The sequence below is a fragment of the Phyllobates terribilis genome, unplaced genomic scaffold, assembly GCF_046119375.1.
Source record: "Phyllobates terribilis strain yellow unplaced genomic scaffold, ASM4611937v1 Scaffold_108__1_contigs__length_5656254, whole genome shotgun sequence".
Lineage (NCBI taxonomy): Eukaryota > Metazoa > Chordata > Amphibia > Anura > Dendrobatidae > Phyllobates > Phyllobates terribilis.
Window position 1 is genome coordinate 2,175,523 of NW_027362868.1, and position 26,203 is coordinate 2,201,725.

The window sequence follows — 26,203 nt, forward strand, 5'->3', positions numbered from 1 at the left end:
AACCAACCCAAAAAGTTTGGTTGATTAGTCTGTGGCATTCTTTTAAACTGTTGCTTATGGCGGTCTCTGTGAGCTTCTCAGTGACATTCAGCCATCCAGGTATCCCGCCTGCAGTAGACGGAATGTGGCAATGGAACGCTGGCTGCGCGTGTCATAATAGGCTCTGAGCCTTTATATACCTGCGCACAGCAGCAGCCACCTTCAGTCTGCTGCTGGACAGCCAGCAGCAGCAGCAGGAGAGGTAATTAATCAGCAACCCTCCTGCTAAGGGTAGACAGCTGCTCGTTCCACCCCCCCCCGCCTTAATTGGTTCTCCTCCCTTCCAACGGTGTTGAGGCGGGTGGGAACAGCCGGGGGTTGAGGGTACTGTGCTAAAAGAGGTGGAGTTATGCAGATCTAAAACGCGTGGATTGCAGCAGCAGCAAGCCGAAAAGTGCAGGCATGTGAGGGATCTAGAGGTTGACAGCATGTCTTCTTAACGGGAGTCCAGGTGGCCATCTCCACAAATGGACTTTTCAGAATCCTTGGGTGGCACCGTAGTCGGAAACCAATTCTGGTTATCGCTTCTCGGCCTTTTGGCTAAGATCAAGTGTAGTATCTGTTCTTATTAGTTTAATATCTGATACGTCCCCTATCTGGGGACCATATATTAAATGGATTTTTAGAACAGGGAGATGGAAAAAGAGCTTGCTCTGTCCACTCCACGCATTGACCTGGTATTGCAGTATCTCCAGGACCGGTGCACCCCTTCTTTAATGCAGTTTCTAAAATCAGAAAGAATTGAATTCAATGCTTTTTGTTCATTTTGCTTGTTTGTCGGATTTTGGGATGGACTCTTTGGCTTTGCTTTTCTTCTCCTCATTGGATTTTTCATGTTAAAAGTTGCAGAAGCCAGATGACAAGCTCATTTTGGTTCAACTTCAGCAACTGTGCATTGCATTGCCATGTAATGTAATGTAATGCAATGCTATCTATCTAGCTCTCCCTCTATACTTCCTTTTGGATAAACAGACATATTAGGCAAGCATTTTGGAGCTTTCACCTAAATAACTACAGGTGGTGAGATAAGCTGCACAATATAATTGACCTTTCAGTATATTGTTGCACACACACCATCTATTTAGCAAATGCCCTTGTTATCAACAGCAGCCTTTTAAACTCACCTGAGCTAACAGGTATGTGAGCTGGTTACTCTGCTGCGCTTAAAATTTCTTTTTTGGTTTGCTACAATGCCTTTTCTGAAACGTTGTCTCCCTCTGCTGGAACACTGACTTCTTTCATTTAATGCCTGCAGACTATAAAAGAGAAACCAACCCAAAAAGTTTGGTTGATTAGTCTGTGGCATTCTTTTAAACTGTTGCTTATGGCGGTCTCTGTGAGCTTCTCAGTGACATTCAGCCATCCAGGTATCCCGCCTGCAGTAGACGGAATGTGGCAATGGAACGCTGGCTGCGCGTGTCATAATAGGCTCTGAGCCTTTATATACCTGCGCACAGCAGCAGCCACCTTCAGTCTGCTGCTGGACAGCCAGCAGCAGCAGCAGCAGGAGAGGTAATTAATCAGCAACCCTCCTGCTAAGGGTAGACAGCTGCTCGTTCCACCCCCCCCCCGCCTTAATTGGTTCTCCTCCCTTCCAACGGTGTTGAGGCGGGTGGGAACAGCCGGGGGTTGAGGGTACTGTGCTAAAAGAGGTGGAGTTATGCAGATCTAAAACGCGTGGATTGCAGCAGCAGCAAGCCGAAAAGTGCAGGCATGTGAGGGATCTAGAGGTTGACAGCATGTCTTCTTAACGGGAGTCCAGGTGGCCATCTCCACAAATGGACTTTTCAGAATCCTTGGGTGGCACCGTAGTCGGAAACCAATTCTGGTTATCGCTTCTCGGCCTTTTGGCTAAGATCAAGTGTAGTATCTGTTCTTATCAGTTTAATATCTGATACGTCCCCTATCTGGGGACCATATATTAAATGGATTTTTAGAACAGGGAGATGGAAAAAGAGCTTGCTCTGTCCACTCCACGCATTGACCTGGTATTGCAGTATCTCCAGGACCGGTGCACCCCTTCTTTAATGCAGTTTCTAAAATCAGAAAGAATTGAATTCAATGCTTTTTGTTCATTTTGCTTGTTTGTCGGATTTTGGGATGGACTCTTTGGCTTTGCTTTTCTTCTCCTCATTGGATTTTTCATGTTAAAAGTTGCAGAAGCCAGATGACAAGCTCATTTTGGTTCAACTTCAGCAACTGTGCATTGCATTGCCATGTAATGTAATGTAATGCAATGCTATCTATCTAGCTCTCCCTCTATACTTCCTTTTGGATAAACAGACATATTAGGCAAGCATTTTGGAGCTTTCACCTAAATAACTACAGGTGGTGAGATAAGCTGCACAATATAATTGACCTTTCAGTATATTGTTGCACACACACCATCTATTTAGCAAATGCCCTTGTTATCAACAGCAGCCTTTTAAACTCACCTGAGCTAACAGGTATGTGAGCTGGTTACTCTGCTGCGCTTAAAATTTCTTTTTTGGTTTGCTACAATGCCTTTTCTGAAACGTTGTCTCCCTCTGCTGGAACACTGACTTCTTTCATTTAATGCCTGCAGACTATAAAAGAGAAACCAACCCAAAAAGTTTGGTTGATTAGTCTGTGGCATTCTTTTAAACTGTTGCTTATGGCGGTCTCTGTGAGCTTCTCAGTGACATTCAGCCATCCAGGTATCCCGCCTGCAGTAGACGGAATGTGGCAATGGAACGCTGGCTGCGCGTGTCATAATAGGCTCTGAGCCTTTATATACCTGCGCACAGCAGCAGCCACCTTCAGTCTGCTGCTGGACAGCCAGCAGCAGCAGCAGCAGGAGAGGTAATTAATCAGCAACCCTCCTGCTAAGGGTAGACAGCTGCTCGTTCCACCCCCCCCCGCCTTAATTGGTTCTCCTCCCTTCCAACGGTGTTGAGGCGGGTGGGAACAGCCGGGGGTTGAGGGTACTGTGCTAAAAGAGGTGGAGTTATGCAGATCTAAAACGCGTGGATTGCAGCAGCAGCAAGCCGAAAAGTGCAGGCATGTGAGGGATCTAGAGGTTGACAACATGTCTTCTTAACGGGAGTCCAGGTGGCCATCTCCACAAATGGACTTTTCAGAATCCTTGGGTGGCACCATAGTCGGAAACCAATTCTGGTTATCGCTTCTCGGCCTTTTGGCTAAGATCAAGTGTAGTATCTGTTCTTATCAGTTTAATATCTGATACGTCCTCTATCTGGGGACCATATATTAAATGGATTTTTAGAACAGGGAGATGGAAAAAGAGCTTGCTCTGTCCACTCCACGCATTGACCTGGTATTGCAGTATCTCCAGGACCGGTGCACCCCTTCTTTAATGCAGTTTCTAAAATCAGAAAGAATTGAATTCAATGCTTTTTGTTCATTTTGCTTGTTTGTCGGATTTTGGGATGGACTCTTTGGCTTTGCTTTTCTTCTCCTCATTGGATTTTTCATGTTAAAAGTTGCAGAAGCCAGATGACAAGCTCATTTTGGTTCAACTTCAGCAACTGTGCATTGCATTGCCATGTAATGTAATGTAATGCAATGCTATCTATCTAGCTCTCCCTCTATACTTCCTTTTGGATAAACAGACATATTAGGCAAGCATTTTGGAGCTTTCACCTAAATAACTACAGGTGGTGAGATAAGCTGCACAATATAATTGACCTTTCAGTATATTGTTGCACACACACCATCTATTTAGCAAATGCCCCTGTTATCAACAGCAGCCTTTTAAACTCACCTGAGCTAACAGGTATGTGAGCTGGTTACTCTGCTGCGCTTAAAATTTCTTTTTTGGTTTGCTACAATGCCTTTTCTGAAACGTTGTCTCCCTCTGCTGGAACACTGACTTCTTTCATTTAATGCCTGCAGACTATAAAAGAGAAACCAACCCAAAAAGTTTGGTTGATTAGTCTGTGGCATTCTTTTAAACTGTTGCTTATGGCGGTCTCTGTGAGCTTCTCAGTGACATTCAGCCATCCAGGTATCCCGCCTGCAGTAGACGGAATGTGGCAATGGAACGCTGGCTGCGTGTGTCATAATAGGCTCTGAGCCTTTATATACCTGCGCACAGCAGCAGCCACCTTCAGTCTGCTGCTGGACAGCCAGCAGCAGCAGCAGCAGGAGAGGTAATTAATCAGGAACCCTCCTGCTAAGGGTAGACAGCTGCTCGTTCCACCCCCCCCCCGCCTTAATTGGTTCTCCTCCCTTCCAACGGTGTTGAGGCGGGTGGGAACAGCCGGGGGTTGAGGGTACTGTGCTAAAAGAGGTGGAGTTATGCAGATCTAAAACGCGTGGATTGCAGCAGCAGCAAGCCGAAAAGTGCAGGCATGTGAGGGATCTAGAGGTTGACAGCATGTCTTCTTAACGGGAGTCCAGGTGGCCATCTCCACAAATGGACTTTTCAGAATCCTTGGGTGGCACCGTAGTCGGAAACCAATTCTGGTTATCGCTTCTCGGCCTTTTGGCTAAGATCAAGTGTAGTATCTGTTCTTATCAGTTTAATATCTGATACGTCCCCTATCTGGGGACCATATATTAAATGGATTTTTAGAACAGGGAGATGGAAAAAGAGCTTGCTCTGTCCACTCCACGCATTGACCTGGTATTGCAGTATCTCCAGGACCGGTGCACCCCTTCTTTAATGCAGTTTCTAAAATCAGAAAGAATTGAATTCAATGCTTTTTGTTCATTTTGCTTGTTTGTCGGATTTTGGGATGGACTCTTTGGCTTTGCTTTTCTTCTCCTCATTGGATTTTTCATGTTAAAAGTTGCAGAAGCCAGATGACAAGCTCATTTTGGTTCAACTTCAGCAACTGTGCATTGCATTGCCATGTAATGTAATGTAATGCAATGCTATCTATCTAGCTCTCCCTCTATACTTCCTTTTGGATAAACAGACATATTAGGCAAGCATTTTGGAGCTTTCACCTAAATAACTACAGGTGGTGAGATAAGCTGCACAATATAATTGACCTTTCAGTATATTGTTGCACACACACCATCTATTTAGCAAATGCCCTTGTTATCAACAGCAGCCTTTTAAACTCACCTGAGCTAACAGGTATGTGAGCTGGTTACTCTGCTGCGCTTAAAATTTCTTTTTTGGTTTGCTACAATGCCTTTTCTGAAACGTTGTCTCCCTCTGCTGGAACACTGACTTCTTTCATTTAATGCCTGCAGACTATAAAAGAGAAACCAACCCAAAAAGTTTGGTTGATTAGTCTGTGGCATTCTTTTAAACTGTTGCTTATGGCGGTCTCTGTGAGCTTCTCAGTGACATTCAGCCATCCAGGTATCCCGCCTGCAGTAGACGGAATGTGGCAATGGAACGCTGGCTGCGCGTGTCATAATAGGCTCTGAGCCTTTATATACCTGCGCACAGCAGCAGCCACCTTCAGTCTGCTGCTGGACAGCCAGCAGCAGCAGCAGCAGGAGAGGTAATTAATCAGCAACCCTCCTGCTAAGGGTAGACAGCTGCTCGTTCCACCCCCCCCCCCGCCTTAATTGGTTCTCCTCCCTTCCAACGGTGTTGAGGCGGGTGGGAACAGCCGGGGGTTGAGGGTACTGTGCTAAAAGAGGTGGAGTTATGCAGATCTAAAACGCGTGGATTGCAGCAGCAGCAAGCCGAAAAGTGCAGGCATGTGAGGGATCTAGAGGTTGACAGCATGTCTTCTTAACGGGAGTCCAGGTGGCCATCTCCACAAATGGACTTTTCAGAATCCTTGGGTGGCACCGTAGTCGGAAACCAATTCTGGTTATCGCTTCTCGGCCTTTTGGCACGATCTATCAGGTTTACCTGTGTGGTCTTGCCTGTGAGGTGCTCTTGGTACCCTTTTTCTCGGCCTGGGGGGATCGTTCCTCTTCGGAGGGACTTAACCCCCCTGCTGCTATTGGGAGGAAGGATTAGTCCGGGAGCAACGGGAAGGGATCCCATGAACACTTGCGCCTTTCAGAGAGAAGAGTCGGTACGTTCCTGAGTGAAGGATGCCGGCAACGCTCACATATTCATCGGGTGATGCCCGGATGCGGAACACCGTGAGGATTGAAGTTGGAGCAGCATCGAGGATGGAGAAGAATTTGGACTACATCTGCCATAGGATTCTTCTTGGAGTTCTGGAGTTTCGGCGGGAAGACATATTCTGCTTCCAGGACAACGAGTACAAGGGGACATACACCATCACCTTCAAGAGCCAGGGATGCTGTCAGCAACTCGTACAAAAGGTAAACGAGAAAAACTACTTAGATGAATTGGATGGACTAACCTTTTGTCTCTTGTATGCTTATGACGAGATCCCCATCGTGGTGCATTTCCCGAACCCCTTTGTGGAAGCTGCAGACATCTCGACCTACCTTACCCGCTATTGTGATGATCTGAGATACCTGGGTACTGTGAAGAATGCGGTAGGCTTCTGGTGCGGCAAGAGAAGGTATATGGCCCGTCTAAAGAGGGACCTTAGTGGAGTGGGAGGAATGCTACACCCTCCCTCAACCTTCGTAATCGGTAAGAGCAGAGGCTACTTATTTTATCCTGGAATGCCAGTATGTTGCAGGAACTGTGGACAAATGGGTCATACCCAAACGTCCTGCACGGGCAGGAAAGTAGACCGCTGCAATAATTGCAGCTGTTACGGACATTTAATGAAGGACTGTCCCGCTGGGAGGAAATGTAATCTCTGCGGTGAGGCGGGGCACATGTTCCAAGGATGCCCCAACAGGACCAGGACCAGGACCTACGCAGAAGCTGCATCTTCTGAAGCTGAGCCGATGCGCCCACCGGTCTTCACTGGCAAGCCGGCGTCGGAGGGCGGTTCGAAGGGCGAGAAGGCTGGGATGGAGCAGGGAGCCGGAGGCCCCTCTGGGGCGGCACCTGCATCGAAGTCCCTTAACGATGGGAGGACCTCGCATGGACCCGAGCGGGGGGGTCCTCCTTCTGGGAGGGTATCCTCCGTATCGATGGTTCCCGATACCGATCCTGTTGGGCTGGAGGGTGGTGCCCCTGTGCGGTTGGCTACAGGGGACCACGCAGCGATGGCCTCAGGATCTTCCAGGGCGATTAGCCAGCCAGATGAGGGGGCTTTGCTTCTAGGTGGCGAACATCAGGAAATCTGTGTTGCTGATCTTGTCCTGATGGACCAGTCTCCCCCCCTGGAGGAGGTGGAGGAAGAGGAGGACTGCACCAGTGACCTAGTGGAGTCTGCCCCGAAAAAGAGACGGAATGTCGAAGCCCCAGCGTCTCCTTGAATGTGGCTGGGAACCGTGACCTACGAGGGGGCAACCGCCGGCTCACAGAATATCGAGTCGTTTGGGTCCTCTAGCCCGGATGTCCTGGAGCAATTTGATATACAGGGCTTTGAGTCAGGTGTCCTCATGGAAGATCCACCACCCTGACCTATGAATGCCCACATTAAGACTTGTCTCACTGAATGTGAGGTCATTAAAGAGCCCAGTTCGTAGGGCTGCTCTATTCAAGTATTTAGAAACCACTGACTTTGACATATGTTTATTACAGGAATGCGGGATACAACATGCACTAAATTATAATGATATCAAGACAGATTGGAGACTGGGGCCCTCCATCTGGTCTGGCTCCAATGACAACAAGTCAGCGGGGGTGGGCTTCCTCTGTCGTGGGAGAAATATTACTATAAATGCTGTCACAGAAATAGTACCAGGCAGAGTGGTTTTAGTGCATTTTAAATTTAATGGTTTTACCCTACGTGTAATGAATATTTATGCTCCCCCTGATAAGCAAGAGAGAATTAATTTATTTGGGATATTGCTATTGTACTGTACTGGGTCATCTCCCCTGATCGTAGGGGGTGATTTTAATTGTCTTTGTGCTAGTGAACAACGAGCAGGGGGGTGACCCTCTACGCAAATTGGATAAGTCATGTCATCTATTGAAAGATTTTATAACTGATTTTAAATTATGCGATGCGTGGAGGTCACTCCTGCCGACGGACCCTGGTTATACGTGGTCCGGAAGAGGGGTGTCCTCCAGGATCGATTTTATTTTCCTATCAGATGATTTTAACCCTGTAAAATGTGTTTTAACATCAAATATATTTTCTGACCATAAGGGCTTGGAGGTGCATCTAGAATACCGGGATGAACAGAGGGTCAACAGGGGCCTCTGGCGTCTAAGTACTTACCTGCTGGAGGACCCTCTGATTCGACAAGACTTTGGTAAAGCCTGTCAAGCCTGGCGACGACAAAAACCTTCTGATGCCCCTATGGTAACCTGGTGGGAAAATTTGAAAAAAAAAGTCAGAATGTTTTTTATAAAAGCAGGGAGACGTAAAGCTAGAGAGAAAAAAAGATGTTTTAGTGATCTTAACACCAAACTACAAACACTTTTTAAATTCAAAGAGCTAGGGGTGGAGGTGGGAGATGATATTGCTAGCCTAAAAACTGAAATTCAGAACTGCATAGACACAAAGGGGAAAGAAATTATTTTTAACTCTAGAGTGCAGCACTTGGAGGAGGGGGAGAAGTGCTCTCGCTTCTTCTTCAAAAAAGTCATGGATAAAAGAGAAGTGATCACAAATCTAGAGGGTGAAACATCTATGCAGGGAATGTTGAATGCTACTTTTAACTTTTATAAGCATCTTTTTAGTAAAAAGTGTATAGATGAGTCCTTTTTATCTGATGCTCTTAATGATCTCGATTTTAAGTTAAATTTTACGGACCAGGAGTTTTTAGAACGCGATATTTTTTTAGAGGAATTATTTTATGTTTTTAAAAGTTTCTCTAAGGGTAAAGCACCTGGGTGTGACGGACTACCTGTAGAATTTTACCTTACTTTTTGGGACATTTTAAAAGAGGACCTTTTTATGCTTTTTAAAGAAGTTTTTATTTGTGAACAGTTGCCATTTTCGTGGAGGAGAGGAGTGGTGTCTTTGATATATAAAAAAGGTGACCGCAGTACTCTAGCGAATTGGAGACCCATAACTCTCCTAAATGTTGATTACAAGGTACTTGCTAAGGTGGTTGCAGACCGGCTCAGGAGTGTCATTGCCAAACTAATCCAGCCTGAGCAGGTTTGTAGTGTACCAGGCAGAAGTATTTCAGAGGTTTTAAACGTATTAAGGGATGTAATTTGGTATTCCAGAGACCGGGGTCAAAATGTAGCTCTTTTAGCCCTAGATTTTGAAAAAGCTTTCGATAGAGTCTCTCATAGATTTCTTTTTAGAGTTTTAAAAAGAATGGGTATCCCTAATATGCTTTTAAATTGTATTAAGATTTTATATAAAAATAGTTTTAGTCAAATTTCTCTTAATGGCTTTTTAACAGATGGAGTTCCCCTTGAGTCCGGAGTGAAGCAGGGATGCCCCTTGTCGCCCATCCTGTTCATCTGCGCCATGGAGCCCCTGCTGAGCGCAATAAGGAAAGACAAAGTGATTAGAGGGGTTCCTGTTCCTGGCGGAGGTGGCAGTGATGTGAGAGTCTTTGGCTACATGGATGACGTGACGGTTGTGTGCGTGGACCCTGCTTCCCTCCGGAGGGCGGTGTTGCGCATTGATTTTTTTTCCCAGGCATCCGGTTTTAAACTTAATTTAAATAAATCTGAATGTCTGACTTTGGGATCCTGGGACACCGCCCAACTCCCGCAGCTCACAATAAAACGAGACAATGTAAAAATTCTTGGAGTTGTTTTTAACGAGGAGAATGTGGGAACTCAAAGCTGGGAGAATGTCATAGAAAAAATGTCAAAGAAAATATCATTTTGGGGTTTGAGGTCCCTAACAATGGAGGGGAAAATTTTAATTATAAAATCAGTGTTGTTACCCCTCATACTGTATATAGCTATGGTGTACCCCCCCTCTGATGTTTTAATTAAAAAAATGACTAGGATGATCTTTATGTTTTTATGGAACTCCAAAATGGAAAGATTAAGGCGAGAAATAATGAGGAAGAATAAAATGAACGGCGGAAGGGATGTCCCCGACTTACATATTTATTTGTATTTAAATTATTTCTGCTTTTGTTTCAAACATTTTAATGGTAATAGTGCGCTAAGTTATTTTTTAAAATATACTTGTGGGATGATTTTTAAAAGATGGTTTAAGTTGTCGTTGAATTCCCCTGTTTTACTATGCCCCCCCAAACACCAAGCAATCTTAGAAAAGACTGTTCGATTTTATAGCCTTGGTGATTTTAATATGGACATTTTTAAAGACCGCAAGAAGCTTTTATCTTTTCTGAGGAGGAATGAAGATGTGACCCCCATAGTAAATTTCTCAGAAGAGAGATCGAAGCAAGTTTGGAAGAATGTCTTCGGGAAATTCTTAGCAAATGGACATAAGGACATCGCATGGATGGTGGTCCACCAGTGCCTCCCCACCAGAGAGTTTCAACACAGGAGAGGCCTGGTGGCCAGAGCCAAATGCCCCAGAGACTCATGTGTTAATGACGAAACCACCTTGCACCTTATGTGGAATTGCCCATTTGCACAGGAACTTTGGAACAAAGTTGGGATTCTTTTAAAATGGACTTGCGGTTTAAGAGATTTTAACCATGAATATGTTTTATATGGCCTTTTTAAATGTCCGACCCCTCAACAGTATTGTATATGTTGGTGTATGATTAACTGTTTTAAAGACGCCCTTTGGAAGGCACGCAATATCTTACTTTTTAAACGTGATGCTATTTCTGTGAAGGATTGTCTTAAAATTGCTTTTAGCCAGATGTATATTTATTACTTGAGGGATGTCAAATGTATTGGGAGGAGGGATGCTAATCGTATATGGGGTTTTTATGGGTGGAATTCTGTGTTTTAATAATGTACTGTTTGTGTTGTTGTTTTTGACTGTAAACCATCTTTTACGCATTAATAAATTATGTTGAAACCTGATCTGTTCTTATCAGTTTAATATCTGATACGTCCCCTATCTGGGGACCATATATTAAATGGATTTTTAGAACAGGGAGATGGAAAAAGAGCTTGCTCTGTCCACTCCACGCATTGAACTGGTATTGCAGTATCTCCAGGACCGGTGCACCCCTTCTTTAATGCAGTTTCTAAAATCAGAAAGAATTGAATTCAATGCTTTTTGTTCATTTTGCTTGTTTGTCGGATTTTGGGATGGACTCTTTGGCTTTGCTTTTCTTCTCCTCATTGGATTTTTCATGTTAAAAGTTGCAGAAGCCAGATGACAAGCTCATTTTGGTTCAACTTCAGCAACTGTGCATTGCATTGCCATGTAATGTAATGTAATGCAATGCTATCTATCTAGCTCTCCCTCTATACTTCCTTTTGGATAAACAGACATATTAGGCAAGCATTTTGGAGCTTTCACCTAAATAACTACAGGTGGTGAGATAAGCTGCACAATATAATTGACCTTTCAGTATATTGTTGCACACACACCATCTATTTAGCAAATGCCCTTGTTATCAACAGCAGCCTTTTAAACTCACCTGAGCTAACAGGTATGTGAGCTGGTTACTCTGCTGCGCTTAAAATTTCTTTTTTGGTTTGCTACAATGCCTTTTCTGAAACGTTGTCTCCCTCTGCTGGAACACTGACTTCTTTCATTTAATGCCTGCAGACTATAAAAGAGAAACCAACCCAAAAAGTTTGGTTGATTAGTCTGTGGCATTCTTTTAAATTGTTGCTTATGGCGGTCTCTGTGAGCTTCTCAGTGACATTCAGCCATCCAGGTATCCCGCCTGCAGTAGACGGAATGTGGCAATGGAACGCTGGCTGCGCGTGTCATAATAGGCTCTGAGCCTTTATATACCTGCGCACAGCAGCAGCCACCTTCAGTCTGCTGCTGGACAGCCAGCAGCAGCAGCAGCAGGAGAGGTAATTAATCAGCAACCCTCCTGCTAAGGGTAGACAGCTGCTCGTTCCACCCCCCCCCGCCTTAATTGGTTCTCCTCCCTTCCAACGGTGTTGAGGCGGGTGGGAACAGCCGGGGGTTGAGGGTACTGTGCTAAAAGAGGTGGAGTTATGCAGATCTAAAACGCGTGGATTGCAGCAGCAGCAAGCCGAAAAGTGCAGGCATGTGAGGGATCTAGAGGTTGACAGCATGTCTTCTTAACGGGAGTCCAGGTGGCCATCTCCACAAATGGACTTTTCAGAATCCTTGGGTGGCACCGTAGTCGGAAACCAATTCTGGTTATCGCTTCTCGGCCTTTTGGCTAAGATCAAGTGTAGTATCTGTTCTTATCAGTTTAATATCTGATACGTCCCCTATCTGGGGACCATATATTAAATGGATTTTTAGAACAGGGAGATGGAAAAAGAGCTTGCTCTGTCCACTCCACGCATTGACCTGGTATTGCAGTATCTCCAGGACCGGTGCACCCCTTCTTTAATGCAGTTTCTAAAATCAGAAAGAATTGAATTCAATGCTTTTTGTTCATTTTGCTTGTTTGTCGGATTTTGGGATGGACTCTTTGGCTTTGCTTTTCTTCTCCTCATTGGATTTTTCATGTTAAAAGTTGCAGAAGCCAGATGACAAGCTCATTTTGGTTCAACTTCAGCAACTGTGCATTGCATTGCCATGTAATGTAATGTAATGCAATGCTATCTATCTAGCTCTCCCTCTATACTTCCTTTTGGATAAACAGACATATTAGGCAAGCATTTTGGAGCTTTCACCTAAATAACTACAGGTGGTGAGATAAGCTGCACAATATAATTGACCTTTCAGTATATTGTTGCACACACACCATCTATTTAGCAAATGCCCTTGTTATCAACAGCAGCCTTTTAAACTCACCTGAGCTAACAGGTATGTGAGCTGGTTACTCTGCTGCGCTTAAAATTTCTTTTTTGGTTTGCTACAATGCCTTTTCTGAAACGTTGTCTCCCTCTGCTGGAACACTGACTTCTTTCATTTAATGCCTGCAGACTATAAAAGAGAAACCAACCCAAAAAGTTTGGTTGATTAGTCTGTGGCATTCTTTTAAACTGTTGCTTATGGCGGTCTCTGTGAGCTTCTCAGTGACATTCAGCCATCCAGGTATCCCGCCTGCAGTAGACGGAATGTGGCAATGGAACGCTGGCTGCGCGTGTCATAATAGGCTCTGAGCCTTTATATACCTGCGCACAGCAGCAGCCACCTTCAGTCTGCTGCTGGACAGCCAGCAGCAGCAGCAGGAGAGGTAATTAATCAGCAACCCTCCTGCTAAGGGTAGACAGCTGCTCGTTCCACCCCCCCCCCCGCCTTAATTGGTTCTCCTCCCTTCCAACGGTGTTGAGGCGGGTGGGAACAGCCGGGGGTTGAGGATACTGTGCTAAAAGAGGTGGAGTTATGCAGATCTAAAACGCGTGGATTGCAGCAGCAGCAAGCCGAAAAGTGCAGGCATGTGAGGGATCTAGAGGTTGACAGCATGTCTTCTTAACGGGAGTCCAGGTGGCCATCTCCACAAATGGACTTTTCAGAATCCTTGGGTGGCACCGTAGTCGGAAACCAATTCTGGTTATCGCTTCTCGGCCTTTTGGCTAAGATCAAGTGTAGTATCTGTTCTTATCAGTTTAATATCTGATACGTCCCCTATCTGGGGACCATATATTAAATGGATTTTTAGAACAGGGAGATGGAAAAAGAGCTTGCTCTGTCCACTCCACGCATTGACCTGGTATTGCAGTATCTCCAGGACCGGTGCACCCCTTCTTTAATGCAGTTTCTAAAATCAGAAAGAATTGAATTCAATGCTTTTTGTTCATTTTGCTTGTTTGTCGGATTTTGGGATGGACTCTTTGGCTTTGCTTTTCTTCTCCTCATTGGATTTTTCATGTTAAAAGTTGCAGAAGCCAGATGACAAGCTCATTTTGGTTCAACTTCAGCAACTGTGCATTGCATTGCCATGTAATGTAATGTAATGCAATGCTATCTATCTAGCTCTCCCTCTATACTTCCTTTTGGATAAACAGACATATTAGGCAAGCATTTTGGAGCTTTCACCTAAATAACTACAGGTGGTGAGATAAGCTGCACAATATAATTGACCTTTCAGTATATTGTTGCACACACACCATCTATTTAGCAAATGCCCTTGTTATCAACAGCAGCCTTTTAAACTCACCTGAGCTAACAGGTATGTGAGCTGGTTACTCTGCTGCGCTTAAAATTTCTTTTTTGGTTTGCTACAATGCCTTTTCTGAAACGTTGTCTCCCTCTGCTGGAACATTGACTTCTTTCATTTAATGCCTGCAGACTATAAAAGAGAAACCAACCCAAAAAGTTTGGTTGATTAGTCTGTGGCATTCTTTTAAACTGTTGCTTATGGCGGTCTCTGTGAGCTTCTCAGTGACATTCAGCCATCCAGGTATCCCGCCTGCAGTAGACGGAATGTGGCAATGGAACGCTGGCTGCGCGTGTCATAATAGGCTCTGAGCCTTTATATACCTGCGCACAGCAGCAGCCACCTTCAGTCTGCTGCTGGACAGCCAGCAGCAGCAGCAGCAGGAGAGGTAATTAATCAGCAACCCTCCTGCTAAGGGTAGACAGCTGCTCGTTCCACCCCCCCCCCGCCTTAATTGGTTCTCCTCCCTTCCAACGGTGTTGAGGCGGGTGGGAACAGCCGGGGGTTGAGGGTACTGTGCTAAAAGAGGTGGAGTTATGCAGATCTAAAACGCGTGGATTGCAGCAGCAGCAAGCCGAAAAGTGCAGGCATGTGAGGGATCTAGAGGTTGACAGCATGTCTTCTTAACGGGAGTCCAGGTGGCCATCTCCACAAATGGACTTTTCAGAATCCTTGGGTGGCACCGTAGTCGGAAACCAATTCTGGTTATCGCTTCTCGGCCTTTTGGCTAAGATCAAGTGTAGTATCTGTTCTTATCAGTTTAATATCTGATACGTCCCCTATCTGGGGACCATATATTAAATGGATTTTTAGAACAGGGAGATGGAAAAAGAGCTTGCTCTGTCCACTCCACGCATTGACCTGGTATTGCAGTATCTCCAGGACCGGTGCACCCCTTCTTTAATGCAGTTTCTAAAATCAGAAAGAATTGAATTCAATGCTTTTTGTTCATTTTGCTTGTTTGTCGGATTTTGGGATGGACTCTTTGGCTTTGCTTTTCTTCTCCTCATTGGATTTTTCATGTTAAAAGTTGCAGAAGCCAGATGACAAGCTCATTTTGGTTCAACTTCAGCAACTGTGCATTGCATTGCCATGTAATGTAATGTAATGCAATGCTATCTATCTAGCTCTCCCTCTATACTTCCTTTTGGATAAACAGACATATTAGGCAAGCATTTTGGAGCTTTCACCTAAATAACTACAGGTGGTGAGATAAGCTGCACAATATAATTGACCTTTCAGTATATTGTTGCACACACACCATCTATTTAGCAAATGCCCTTGTTATCAACAGCAGCCTTTTAAACTCACCTGAGCTAACAGGTATGTGAGCTGGTTACTCTGCTGCGCTTAAAATTTCTTTTTTGGTTTGCTACAATGCCTTTTCTGAAACGTTGTCTCCCTCTGCTGGAACACTGACTTCTTTCATTTAATGCCTGCAGACTATAAAAGAGAAACCAACCCAAAAAGTTTGGTTGATTAGTCTGTGGCATTCTTTTAAACTGTTGCTTATTGCGGTCTCTGTGAGCTTCTCAGTGACATTCAGCCATCCAGGTATCCCGCCTGCAGTAGACGGAATGTGGCAATGGAACGCTGGCTGCGCGTGTCATAATAGGCTCTGAGCCTTTATATACCTGCGCACAGCAGCAGCCACCTTCAGTCTGCTGCTGGACAGCCAGCAGCAGCAGCAGCAGGAGAGGTAATTAATCAGCAACCCTCCTGCTAAGGGTAGACAGCTGCTCGTTCCACCCCCCCCCGCCTTAATTGGTTCTCCTCCCTTCCAACGGTGTTGAGGCGGGTGGGAACAGCCGGGGGTTGAGGGTACTGTGCTAAAAGAGGTGGAGTTATGCTGATCTAAAACGCGTGGATTGCAGCAGCAGCAAGCCGAAAAGTGCAGGCATGTGAGGGATCTAGAGGTTGACAGCATGTCTTCTTAACGGGAGTCCAGGTGGCCATCTCCACAAATGGACTTTTCAGAATCCTTGGGTGGCACCGTAGTCGGAAACCAATTCTGGTTATCGCTTCTCGGCCTTTTGGCTAAGATCAAGTGTAGTATCTGTTCTTATCAGTTTAATATCTGATACGTCCCCTATCTGGGGACCATATATTAAATGGATTTTTAGAACAGGGAGATGGAAAAAGAGCTTGCTCTGTCCACTCCACGCATTGACCTGGTATTGCAGTATCTCCAGGACCGGTGCACCCCTTCTTTAATGCAGTTTCTAAAATCAGAAAGAATTGAATTCAATGCTTTTTGTTCATTTTGCTTGTTTGTCGGATTTTGGGATGGACTCTTTGGCTTTGCTTTTCTTCTCCTCATTGGATTTTTCATGTTAAAAGTTGCAGAAGCCAGATGACAAGCTCATTTTGGTTCAACTTCAGCAACTGTGCATTGCATTGCCATGTAATGTAATGTAATGCAATGCTATCTATCTAGCTCTCCCTCTATACTTCCTTTTGGATAAACAGACATATTAGGCAAGCATTTTGGAGCTTTCACCTAAATAACTACAGGTGGTGAGATAAGCTGCACAATATAATTGACCTTTCAGTATATTGTTGCACACACACCATCTATTTAGCAAATGCCCTTGTTATCAACAGCAGCCTTTTAAACTCACCTGAGCTAACAGGTATGTGAGCTGGTTACTCTGCTGCGCTTAAAATTTCTTTTTTGGTTTGCTACAATGCCTTTTCTGAAACGTTGTCTCCCTCTGCTGGAACACTGACTTCTTTCATTTAATGCCTGCAGACTATAAAAGAGAAACCAACCCAAAAAGTTTGGTTGATTAGTCTGTGGCATTCTTTTAAACTGTTGCTTATGGCGGTCTCTGTGAGCTTCTCAGTGACATTCAGCCATCCAGGTATCCCGCCTGCAGTAGACGGAATGTGGCAATGGAACGCTGGCTGCGCGTGTCATAATAGGCTCTGAGCCTTTATATACCTGCGCACAGCAGCAGCCACCTTCAGTCTGCTGCTGGACAGCCAGCAGCAGCAGCAGCAGGAGAGGTAATTAATCAGCAACCCTCCTGCTAATTGTAGACAGCTGCTCGTTCCACCCCCCCCCCCGCCTTAATTGGTTCTCCTCCCTTCCAACGGTGTTGAGGCGGGTGGGAACAGCCGGGGGTTGAGGGTACTGTGCTAAAAGAGGTGGAGTTATGCAGATCTAAAACGCGTGGATTGCAGCAGCAGCAAGCCGAAAAGTGCAGGCATGTGAGGGATCTAGAGGTTGACAGCATGTCTTCTTAACGGGAGTCCAGGTGGCCATCTCCACAAATGGACTTTTCAGAATCCTTGGGTGGCACCGTAGTCGGAAACCAATTCTGGTTATCGCTTCTCGGCCTTTTGGCTAAGATCAAGTGTAGTATCTGTTCTTATCAGTTTAATTTCTGATACGTCCCCTATCTGGGGACCATATATTAAATGGATTTTTAGAACAGGGAGATGGAAAAAGAGCTTGCTCTGTCCACTCCACGCATTGACCTGGTATTGCAGTATCTCCAGGACCGGTGCACCCCTTCTTTAATGCAGTTTCTAAAATCAGAAAGAATTGAATTCAATGCTTTTTGTTCATTTTGCTTGTTTGTCGGATTTTGGGATGGACTCTTTGGCTTTGCTTTTCTTCTCCTCATTGGATTTTTCATGTTAAAAGTTGCAGAAGCCAGATGACAAGCTCATTTTGGTTCAACTTCAGCAACTGTGCATTGCATTGCCATGTAATGTAATGTAATGCAATGCTATCTATCTAGCTCTCCCTCTATACTTCCTTTTGGATAAACAGACATATTAGGCAAGCATTTTGGAGCTTTCACCTAAATAACTACAGGTGGTGAGATAAGCTGCACAATATAATTGACCTTTCAGTATATTGTTGCACACACACCATCTATTTAGCAAATGCCCTTGTTATCAACAGCAGCCTTTTAAACTCACCTGAGCTAACAGGTATGTGAGCTGGTTACTCTGCTGCGCTTAAAATTTCTTTTTTGGTTTGCTACAATGCCTTTTCTGAAACGTTGTCTCCCTCTGCTGGAACACTGACTTCTTTCATTTAATGCCTGCAGACTATAAAAGAGAAACCAACCCAAAAAGTTTGGTTGATTAGTCTGTGGCATTCTTTTAAACTGTTGCTTATGGCGGTCTCTGTGAGCTTCTCAGTGACATTCAGCCATCCAGGTATCCCGCCTGCAGTAGACGGAATGTGGCAATGGAACGCTGGCTGCGCGTGTCATAATAGGCTCTGAGCCTTTATATACCTGCGCACAGCAGCAGCCACCTTCAGTCTGCTGCTGGACAGCCAGCAGCAGCAGCAGCAGGAGAGGTAATTAATCAGCAACCCTCCTGCTAAGGGTAGACAGCTGCTCGTTCCACCCCCCCCCCCGCCTTAATTGGTTCTCCTCCCTTCCAACGGTGTTGAGGCGGGTGGGAACAGCCGGGGGTTGAGGGTACTGTGCTAAAAGAGGTGGAGTTATGCAGATCTAAAACGCGTGGATTGCAGCAGCAGCAAGCCGAAAAGTGCAGGCATGTGAGGGATCTAGAGGTTGACAGCATGTCTTCTTAACGGGAGTCCAGGTGGCCATCTCCACAAATGGACTTTTCAGAATCCTTGGGTGGCACCGTAGTCGGAAACCAATTCTGGTTATCGCTTCTCGGCCTTTTGGCTAAGATCAAGTGTAGTATCTGTTCTTATCAGTTTAATATCTGATACGTCCCCTATCTGGGGACCATATATTAAATGGATTTTTAGAACAGGGAGATGGAAAAAGAGCTTGCTCTGTCCACTCCACACATTGACCTGGTATTGCAGTATCTCCAGGACCGGTGCACCCCTTCTTTAATGCAGTTTCTAAAATCAGAAAGAATTGAATTCAATGCTTTTTGTTCATTTTGCTTGTTTGTCGGATTTTGGGATGGACTCTTTGGCTTTGCTTTTCTTCTCCTCATTGGATTTTTCATGTTAAAAGTTGCAGAAGCCAGATGACAAGCTCATTTTGGTTCAACTTCAGCAACTGTGCATTGCATTGCCATGTAATGTAATGTAATGCAATGCTATCTATCTAGCTCTCCCTCTATACTTCCTTTTGGATAAACAGACATATTAGGCAAGCATTTTGGAGCTTTCACCTAAATAACTACAGGTGGTGAGATAAGCTGCACAATATAATTGACCTTTCAGTATATTGTTGCACACACACCATCTATTTAGCAAATGCCCTTGTTATCAACAGCAGCCTTTTAAACTCACCTGAGCTAACAGGTATGTGAGCTGGTTACTCTGCTGCGCTTAAAATTTCTTTTTTAATTTGCTACAATGCCTTTTCTGAAACGTTGTCTCCCTCTGCTGGAACACTGACTTCTTTCATTTAATGCCTGCAGACTATAAAAGAGAAACCAACCCAAAAAGTTTGGTTGATTAGTCTGTGGCATTCTTTTAAACTGTTGCTTATGGCGGTCTCTGTGAGCTTCTCAGTGACATTCAGCCATCCAGGTATCCCGCCTGCAGTAGACGGAATGTGGCAATGGAACGCTGGCTGCGCGTGTCATAATAGGCTCTGAGCCTTTATATACCTGCGCACAGCAGCAGCCACCTTCAGTCTGCTGCTGGACAGCCAGCAGCAGCAGCAGCAGGAGAGGTAATTAATCAGCAACCCTCCTGCTAAGGGTAGACAGCTCTGCTCGTTTCACCCCCCCCCCCCGCCTTAATTGGTTCTCCTCCCTTCCAACGGTGTTGAGGCGGGTGGGAACAGCCGGGGGTTGAGGGTACTGTGCTAAAAGAGGTGGAGTTATGCAGATCTAAAACGCGTGGATTGCAGCAGCAGCAAGCCGAAAAGTGCAGGCATGTGAGGGATCTAGAGGTTGACAGCATGTCTTCTTAACGGGAGTCCAGGTGGCCATCTCCACAAATGGACTTTTCAGAATCCTTGGGTGGCACCGTAGTCGGAAACCAATTCTGGTTATCGCTTCTCGGCCTTTTGGCTAAGATCAAGTGTAGTATCTGTTCTTATCAGTTTAATATCTGATACGTCCCCTATCTGGGGACCATATATTAAATGGATTTTTAGAACAGGGAGATGGAAAAAGAGCTTGCTCTGTCCACTCCACACATTGACCTGGTATTGCAGTATCTCCAGGACCGGTGCACCCCTTCTTTAATGCAGTTTCTAAAATCAGAAAGAATTGAATTCAATGCTTTTTGTTCATTTTGCTTGTTTGTCGGATTTTGGGATGGACTCTTTGGCTTTGCTTTTCTTCTCCTCATTGGATTTTTCATGTTAAAAGTTGCAGAAGCCAGATGACAAGCTCATTTTGGTTCAACTTCAGCAACTGTGCATTGCATTGCCATGTAATGTAATGTAATGCAATGCTATCTATCTAGCTCTCCCTCTATACTTCCTTTTGGATAAACAGACATATTAGGCAAGCATTTTGGAGCTTTCACCTAAATAACTACAGGTGGTGAGATAAGCTGCACAATATAATTGACCTTTCAGTATATTGTTGCACACACACCATCTATTTAGCAAATGCCCTTGTTATCAACAGCAGCCTTTTAAACTCACCTGAGCTAACAGGTATGTGAGCTGGTTACTCTGCTGCGCTTAAAATTTCTTTTTTAATTTGCTACAATGCCTTTTCTGAAACGTTGTCTCCCTCTGCTGGAACACTGACTTCTTTCATTTAATGCCTGCAGACTATAAAAGAGAAACCAACCCAAAAAGTTTGGTTGATTAGTCTGTGGCATTCTTTTAAACTGTTGCTTATGGCGGTCTCTGTGAGCTTCTCAGTGACATTCAGCCATCCAGGTATCCCGCCTGCAGTAGACGGAATGTGGCAATGGAACGCTGGCTGCGCGTGTCATAATAGGCTCTGAGCCTTTATATACCTGCGCACAGCAGCAGCCACCTTCAGTCTGCTGCTGGACAGCCAGCAGCAGCAGCAGCAGGAGAGGTAATTAATCAGCAACCCTCCTGCTAAGGGTAGACAGCTCTGCTCGTTTCACCCCCCCCCCCCGCCTTAATTGGTTCTCCTCCCTTCCAACGGTGTTGAGGCGGGTGGGAACAGCCGGGGGTTGAGGGTACTGTGCTAAAAGAGGTGGAGTTATGCAGATCTAAAACGCGTGGATTGCAGCAGCAGCAAGCCGAAAAGTGCAGGCATGTGAGGGATCTAGAGGTTGACAGCATGTCTTCTTAACGGGAGTCCAGGTGGCCATCTCCACAAATGGACTTTTCAGAATCCTTGGGTGGCACCGTAGTCGGAAACCAATTCTGGTTATCGCTTCTCGGCCTTTTGGCTAAGATCAAGTGTAGTATCTGTTCTTATCAGTTTAATATCTGATACGTCCCCTATCTGGGGACCATATATTAAATGGATTTTTAGAACAGGGAGATGGAAAAAGAGCTTGCTCTGTCCACTCCACGCATTGACCTGGTATTGCAGTATCTCCAGGACCGGTGCACCCCTTCTTTAATGCAGTTTCTAAAATAAGAAAGAATTGAATTCAATGCTTTTTGTTCATTTTGCTTGTTTGTCGGATTTTGGGATGGACTCTTTGGCTTTGCTTTTCTTCTCCTCATTGGATTTTTCATGTTAAAAGTTGCAGAAGCCAGATGACAAGCTCATTTTGGTTCAACTTCAGCAACTGTGCATTGCATTGCCATGTAATGTAATGTAATGCAATGCTATCTATCTAGCTCTCCCTCTATACTTCCTTTTGGATAAACAGACATATTAGGCAAGCATTTTGGAGCTTTCACCTAAATAACTACAGGTGGTGAGATAAGCTGCACAATATAATTGACCTTTCAGTATATTGTTGCACACACACCATCTATTTAGCAAATGCCCTTGTTATCAACAGCAGCCTTTTAAACTCACCTGAGCTAACAGGTATGTGAGCTGGTTACTCTGCTGCGCTTAAAATTTCTTTTTTGGTTTGCTACAATGCCTTTTCTGAAACGTTGTCTCCCTCTGCTGGAACACTGACTTCTTTCATTTAATGCCTGCAGACTATAAAAGAGAAACCAACCCAAAAAGTTTGGTTGATTAGTCTGTGGCATTCTTTTAAACTGTTGCTTATGGCGGTCTCTGCGAGCTTCTCAGTGACATTCAGCCATCCAGGTATCCCGCCTGCAGTAGACGGAATGTGGCAATGGAACGCTGGCTGCGCGTGTCATAATAGGCTCTGAGCCTTTATATACCTGCGCACAGCAGCAGCCACCTTCAGTCTGCTGCTGGACAGCCAGCAGCAGCAGCAGCAGGAGAGGTAATTAATCAGCAACCCTCCTGCTAAGGGTAGACAGCTGCTCGTTCCACCCCCCCCCCCGCCTTAATTGGTTCTCCTCCCTTCCAACGGTGTTGAGGCGGGTGGGAACAGCCGGGGGTTGAGGGTACTGTGCTAAAAGAGGTGGAGTTATGCAGATCTAAAACGCGTGGATTGCAGCAGCAGCAAGCCGAAAAGTGCAGGCATGTGAGGGATCTAGAGGTTGACAGCATGTCTTCTTAACGGGAGTCCAGGTGGCCATCTCCACAAATGGACTTTTCAGAATCCTTGGGTGGCACCGTAGTCGGAAACCAATTCTGGTTATCGCTTCTCGGCCTTTTGGCTAAGATCAAGTGTAGTATCTGTTCTTATCAGTTTAATATCTGATACGTCCCCTATCTGGGGACCATATATTAAATGGATTTTTAGAACAGGGAGATGGAAAAAGAGCTTGCTCTGTCCACTCCACGCATTGACCTGGTATTGCAGTATCTCCAGGACCGGTGCACCCCTTCTTTAATGCAGTTTCTAAAATCAGAAAGAATTGAATTCAATGCTTTTTGTTCATTTTGCTTGTTTGTCGGATTTTGGGATGGACTCTTTGGCTTTGCTTTTCTTCTCCTCATTGGATTTTTCATGTTAAAAGTTGCAGAAGCCAGATGACAAGCTCATTTTGGTTCAACTTCAGCAACTGTGCATTGCATTGCCATGTAATGTAATGTAATGCAATGCTATCTATCTAGCTCTCCCTCTATACTTCCTTTTGGATAAACAGACATATTAGGCAAGCATTTTGGAGCTTTCACCTAAATAACTACAGGTGGTGAGATAAGCTGCACAATATAATTGACCTTTCAGTATATTGTTGCACACACACCATCTATTTAGCAAATGCCCTTGTTATCAACAGCAGCCTTTTAAACTCACCTGAGCTAACAGGTATGTGAGCTGGTTACTCTGCTGCGCTTAAAATTTCTTTTTTGGTTTGCTACAATGCCTTTTCTGAAACGTTGTCTCCCTCTGCTGGAACACTGACTTCTTTCATTTAATGCCTGCAGACTATAAAAGAGAAACCAACCCAAAAAGTTTGGTTGATTAGTCTGTGGCATTCTTTTAAACTGTTGCTTATGGCGGTCTCTGTGAGCTTCTCAGTGACATTCAGCCATCCAGGTATCCCGCCTGCAGTAGACGGAATGTGGCAATGGAACGCTGGCTGCGCGTGTCATAATAGGCTCTGAGCCTTTATATACCTGCGCACAGCAGCAGCCACCTTCAGTCTGCTGCTGGACAGCCAGCAGCAGCAGCAGCAGGAGAGGTAATTAATCAGCAACCCTCCTGCTAAGGGTAGACAGCTGCTCGTTCCACCCCCCCCCCGCCTTAATTGGTTCTCCTCCCTTCCAACGGTGTTGAGGCGGGTGGGAACAGCCGGGGGTTGAGGGTACTGTGCTAAAAGAGGTGGAGTTATGCAGATCTAAAACGCGTGGATTGCAGCAGCAGCAAGCCGAAAAGTGCAGGCATGTGAGGGATCTAGAGGTTGACAGCATGTCTTCTTAACGGGAGTCCAGGTGGCCATCTCCACAAAAGGACTTTTCAGAATCCTTGGGTGGCACCGTAGTCGGAAACCAATTCTGGTTATCGCTTCTCGGCCTTTTGGCTGCGATCTAGTGTTGGTTTTACTGGCATTGGTTGTAGTTGGAAGGTGCCTGGGGTACCCCGCCTCTTGGCCTTGGGTTCGGGTCCCACTCTTGTAGTGGGGCTTAGGCCCTTGCTGCTATAAGGAGGTGGGCTTAGTCCCTGGGCAACGGGTTGCGATCCCAGCTGTACAGTCCTAGGATTGTTCAGCGACTCCTTAGTTGCGGAAATCCCCCATTATTGGTTGCGGAAATCCCCGTTTTCCTGTTGCGGAAATCCTTGTTTCACCATGGATTCAGATCCAGGTGAAATTCCGACCTATGCCCGGTTACGGCATACGGTGCGGTTTTACTTCCATGAGGGAGGTAAAGATAACAGAGGTTTACGTTTTATTGTGGATGATCTTCTTGTGAAATTTTTTTCAATCCAGAAATCCGAGATCCTGGCAATCCAAGACTACCCGAAGCGTGGTGTATACGATGTCACATTCACTGAAAAAGGTATCCACCAAGATTTTTGCCGTAAAATGAATGATCCTGATATAATTTACCAGAGAAAGCCAATCTTTAAAGGTGTTAAAATTGTCGAACATGAATTAGATGTGATAAAAACTGTAATTGTTAAAATTTACTCTCCTTATACAAAAGAAAGCGATGTTATTTCATTTTTATCCAATTATTTCAGCAAAGTGGTAAGCCATGGAAAAGTTATGAATGAGTGCGGAGTTTGGGCGTGTAAGTGGAAATTTACGGTGACATGTATTAAGGACCCTTCAAGTCCGGGGGGTATAAGACTTCCCCCAGCACGTTTTAGAATTGGAAACACGAATGGTGACCTCTTTTTTAATGGGATGCCAGCATTCTGTAGGAAATGCAAAAAATACGGCCATTCTAACTGTGACATTACTTGTGTAGCCTGTGGGAGCAAAGACCATAAAACTGAAAATTGTACAACTGGAATTTTTTGTAGCAACTGTGTTTCCAGAGGTCATGCTTTTTCTCATTGTCCTTTTAGGAATACCTCAAAGAGAGCTCAAGCTGGGCAAACAGAGAGACCTTCACCCCCTGAACCAGAAAAGCCCTCACCCCCTGACCAACCCTCGGCTGGTTCGGACAAGCCCGCGGAGGAGAATGAGGGGGAGAGTATGGAAATACCGACCGAGGATGGTGAGCCATGGTGTACTGTTGGAAACTCGAAGCAAAAGAGGGAACGGCGTGGTAACCCACAAACAGAAACCCCTGCGGAGGGACCGAGGGTGGGTGCTACAGGCCAATCCTCACCTTCGAATCCTCCTGGGAATACTCAAGGGCGCGAACAGTCTGGGCCAAAAAAACGCAGGTTGCACGGAGTGGATAGGGCACCTAAGGAAGTACCCCCACCGGAACCCCCGGATGGAAGTGGGAAACCTCAAACGGTGCCTTTACAGGGTGAGGAGGTTGCCAATGTCCCACCCCCTTCAGAAATGGAGGGGGAGATGGAGATGGCTGACTCAGTGATCCTGGAAACTCCTGAAAATAAGTGGTCAACGTCTGAGACGCATGTGCTCGATACGATTCCCCCAGATGGTGCCTCGATAGGGGTCCAAATGGGGGTTCGTGAGCAAAGAGGCAGGCAATACGACCAAGCAGAGTTGGACAGAATGGAACAAGAGTATATCCTGGGAGGTCTACGGTCTGGGACACTAACAGATGAGGAGTCCTCCGTGACGGGCTCTCTGTTGACGATCAATGATCCCTCATCTCCTGGAATAGAAATATAAACCAGCTGAGGTAAGAGTTTGAAAGAATGCTAAATTTCCTTTTTTTCTCTTATGGCAGGGATCAGTGGTTTTTCTCTTAACGCTAGAGGGTTGAAAACTAAGACCAGAAGAGTTGCTCTCTTTGATTTTTTATCCTCTCTAACAGCCACAGTTTTCTTTTTACAGGAATGCTGCATCCCACACAGTTTAAATTATACAGAATATGAGACTGATTGGGCACATGGACCCTCAGTATGGTCAGGATCAAACGGGTCCAGGTCAGCAGGGGTCGCCATTCTTTTTAAAGGGAATGTTTTTATTGACTCTGTTCAAGAGGTTTTACCAGGTAGAATTTTATTAGTAAAAGCTTTTATTGATGGTTTTAAATGGCAATTTTTAAACTTTTATGGAGCCACAGATAAGCAAGAAAGAGCTGATATGTTGAATATGTTACCCTTATTTATTAATGATTCTGTCCCTCTTATTTT

The 26,203-nt window shown here is 45.1% G+C and overlaps 14 non-coding genes across 14 annotated transcripts; all 14 read left to right on the forward strand.

Annotated features, from left to right (window-relative positions):
* Positions 1-559: 559 nt before the first annotated feature.
* LOC141200500 (U2 spliceosomal RNA) lies at positions 560-750 on the forward strand. Its single transcript, XR_012272220.1, has one exon. It is a non-coding gene; the product is annotated as a U2 spliceosomal RNA (small nuclear RNA).
* A 1,120-nt stretch (positions 751-1,870) lies between these two features.
* LOC141199516 (U2 spliceosomal RNA) lies at positions 1,871-2,061 on the forward strand. The gene has a single exon (XR_012271266.1). It is a non-coding gene; the product is annotated as a U2 spliceosomal RNA (small nuclear RNA).
* Positions 2,062-3,180: 1,119 nt separating this feature from the next.
* LOC141200414 (U2 spliceosomal RNA) lies at positions 3,181-3,371 on the forward strand. Its single transcript, XR_012272135.1, has one exon. It is a non-coding gene; the product is annotated as a U2 spliceosomal RNA (small nuclear RNA).
* Positions 3,372-4,491: 1,120 nt separating this feature from the next.
* Positions 4,492-4,682, forward strand: LOC141199517 (U2 spliceosomal RNA). The gene has a single exon (XR_012271267.1). It is a non-coding gene; the product is annotated as a U2 spliceosomal RNA (small nuclear RNA).
* A 6,182-nt stretch (positions 4,683-10,864) lies between these two features.
* On the forward strand, positions 10,865-11,053 carry LOC141200940 (U2 spliceosomal RNA). The gene has a single exon (XR_012272615.1). It is a non-coding gene; the product is annotated as a U2 spliceosomal RNA (small nuclear RNA).
* A 1,119-nt stretch (positions 11,054-12,172) lies between these two features.
* Positions 12,173-12,363, forward strand: LOC141199518 (U2 spliceosomal RNA). Its single transcript, XR_012271268.1, has one exon. It is a non-coding gene; the product is annotated as a U2 spliceosomal RNA (small nuclear RNA).
* Positions 12,364-13,481: 1,118 nt separating this feature from the next.
* Positions 13,482-13,672, forward strand: LOC141199521 (U2 spliceosomal RNA). The gene has a single exon (XR_012271270.1). It is a non-coding gene; the product is annotated as a U2 spliceosomal RNA (small nuclear RNA).
* Positions 13,673-14,792: 1,120 nt separating this feature from the next.
* LOC141199522 (U2 spliceosomal RNA) lies at positions 14,793-14,983 on the forward strand. Its single transcript, XR_012271271.1, has one exon. It is a non-coding gene; the product is annotated as a U2 spliceosomal RNA (small nuclear RNA).
* Positions 14,984-16,102: 1,119 nt separating this feature from the next.
* Positions 16,103-16,293, forward strand: LOC141199523 (U2 spliceosomal RNA). Its single transcript, XR_012271272.1, has one exon. It is a non-coding gene; the product is annotated as a U2 spliceosomal RNA (small nuclear RNA).
* A 1,121-nt stretch (positions 16,294-17,414) lies between these two features.
* On the forward strand, positions 17,415-17,605 carry LOC141200413 (U2 spliceosomal RNA). Its single transcript, XR_012272134.1, has one exon. It is a non-coding gene; the product is annotated as a U2 spliceosomal RNA (small nuclear RNA).
* A 1,121-nt stretch (positions 17,606-18,726) lies between these two features.
* On the forward strand, positions 18,727-18,917 carry LOC141200491 (U2 spliceosomal RNA). The gene has a single exon (XR_012272211.1). It is a non-coding gene; the product is annotated as a U2 spliceosomal RNA (small nuclear RNA).
* Positions 18,918-20,041: 1,124 nt separating this feature from the next.
* LOC141200492 (U2 spliceosomal RNA) lies at positions 20,042-20,232 on the forward strand. Its single transcript, XR_012272212.1, has one exon. It is a non-coding gene; the product is annotated as a U2 spliceosomal RNA (small nuclear RNA).
* A 1,124-nt stretch (positions 20,233-21,356) lies between these two features.
* Positions 21,357-21,547, forward strand: LOC141199524 (U2 spliceosomal RNA). The gene has a single exon (XR_012271273.1). It is a non-coding gene; the product is annotated as a U2 spliceosomal RNA (small nuclear RNA).
* A 1,121-nt stretch (positions 21,548-22,668) lies between these two features.
* LOC141199525 (U2 spliceosomal RNA) lies at positions 22,669-22,859 on the forward strand. The gene has a single exon (XR_012271274.1). It is a non-coding gene; the product is annotated as a U2 spliceosomal RNA (small nuclear RNA).
* The last annotated feature ends 3,344 nt before the right edge of the window (positions 22,860-26,203 follow it).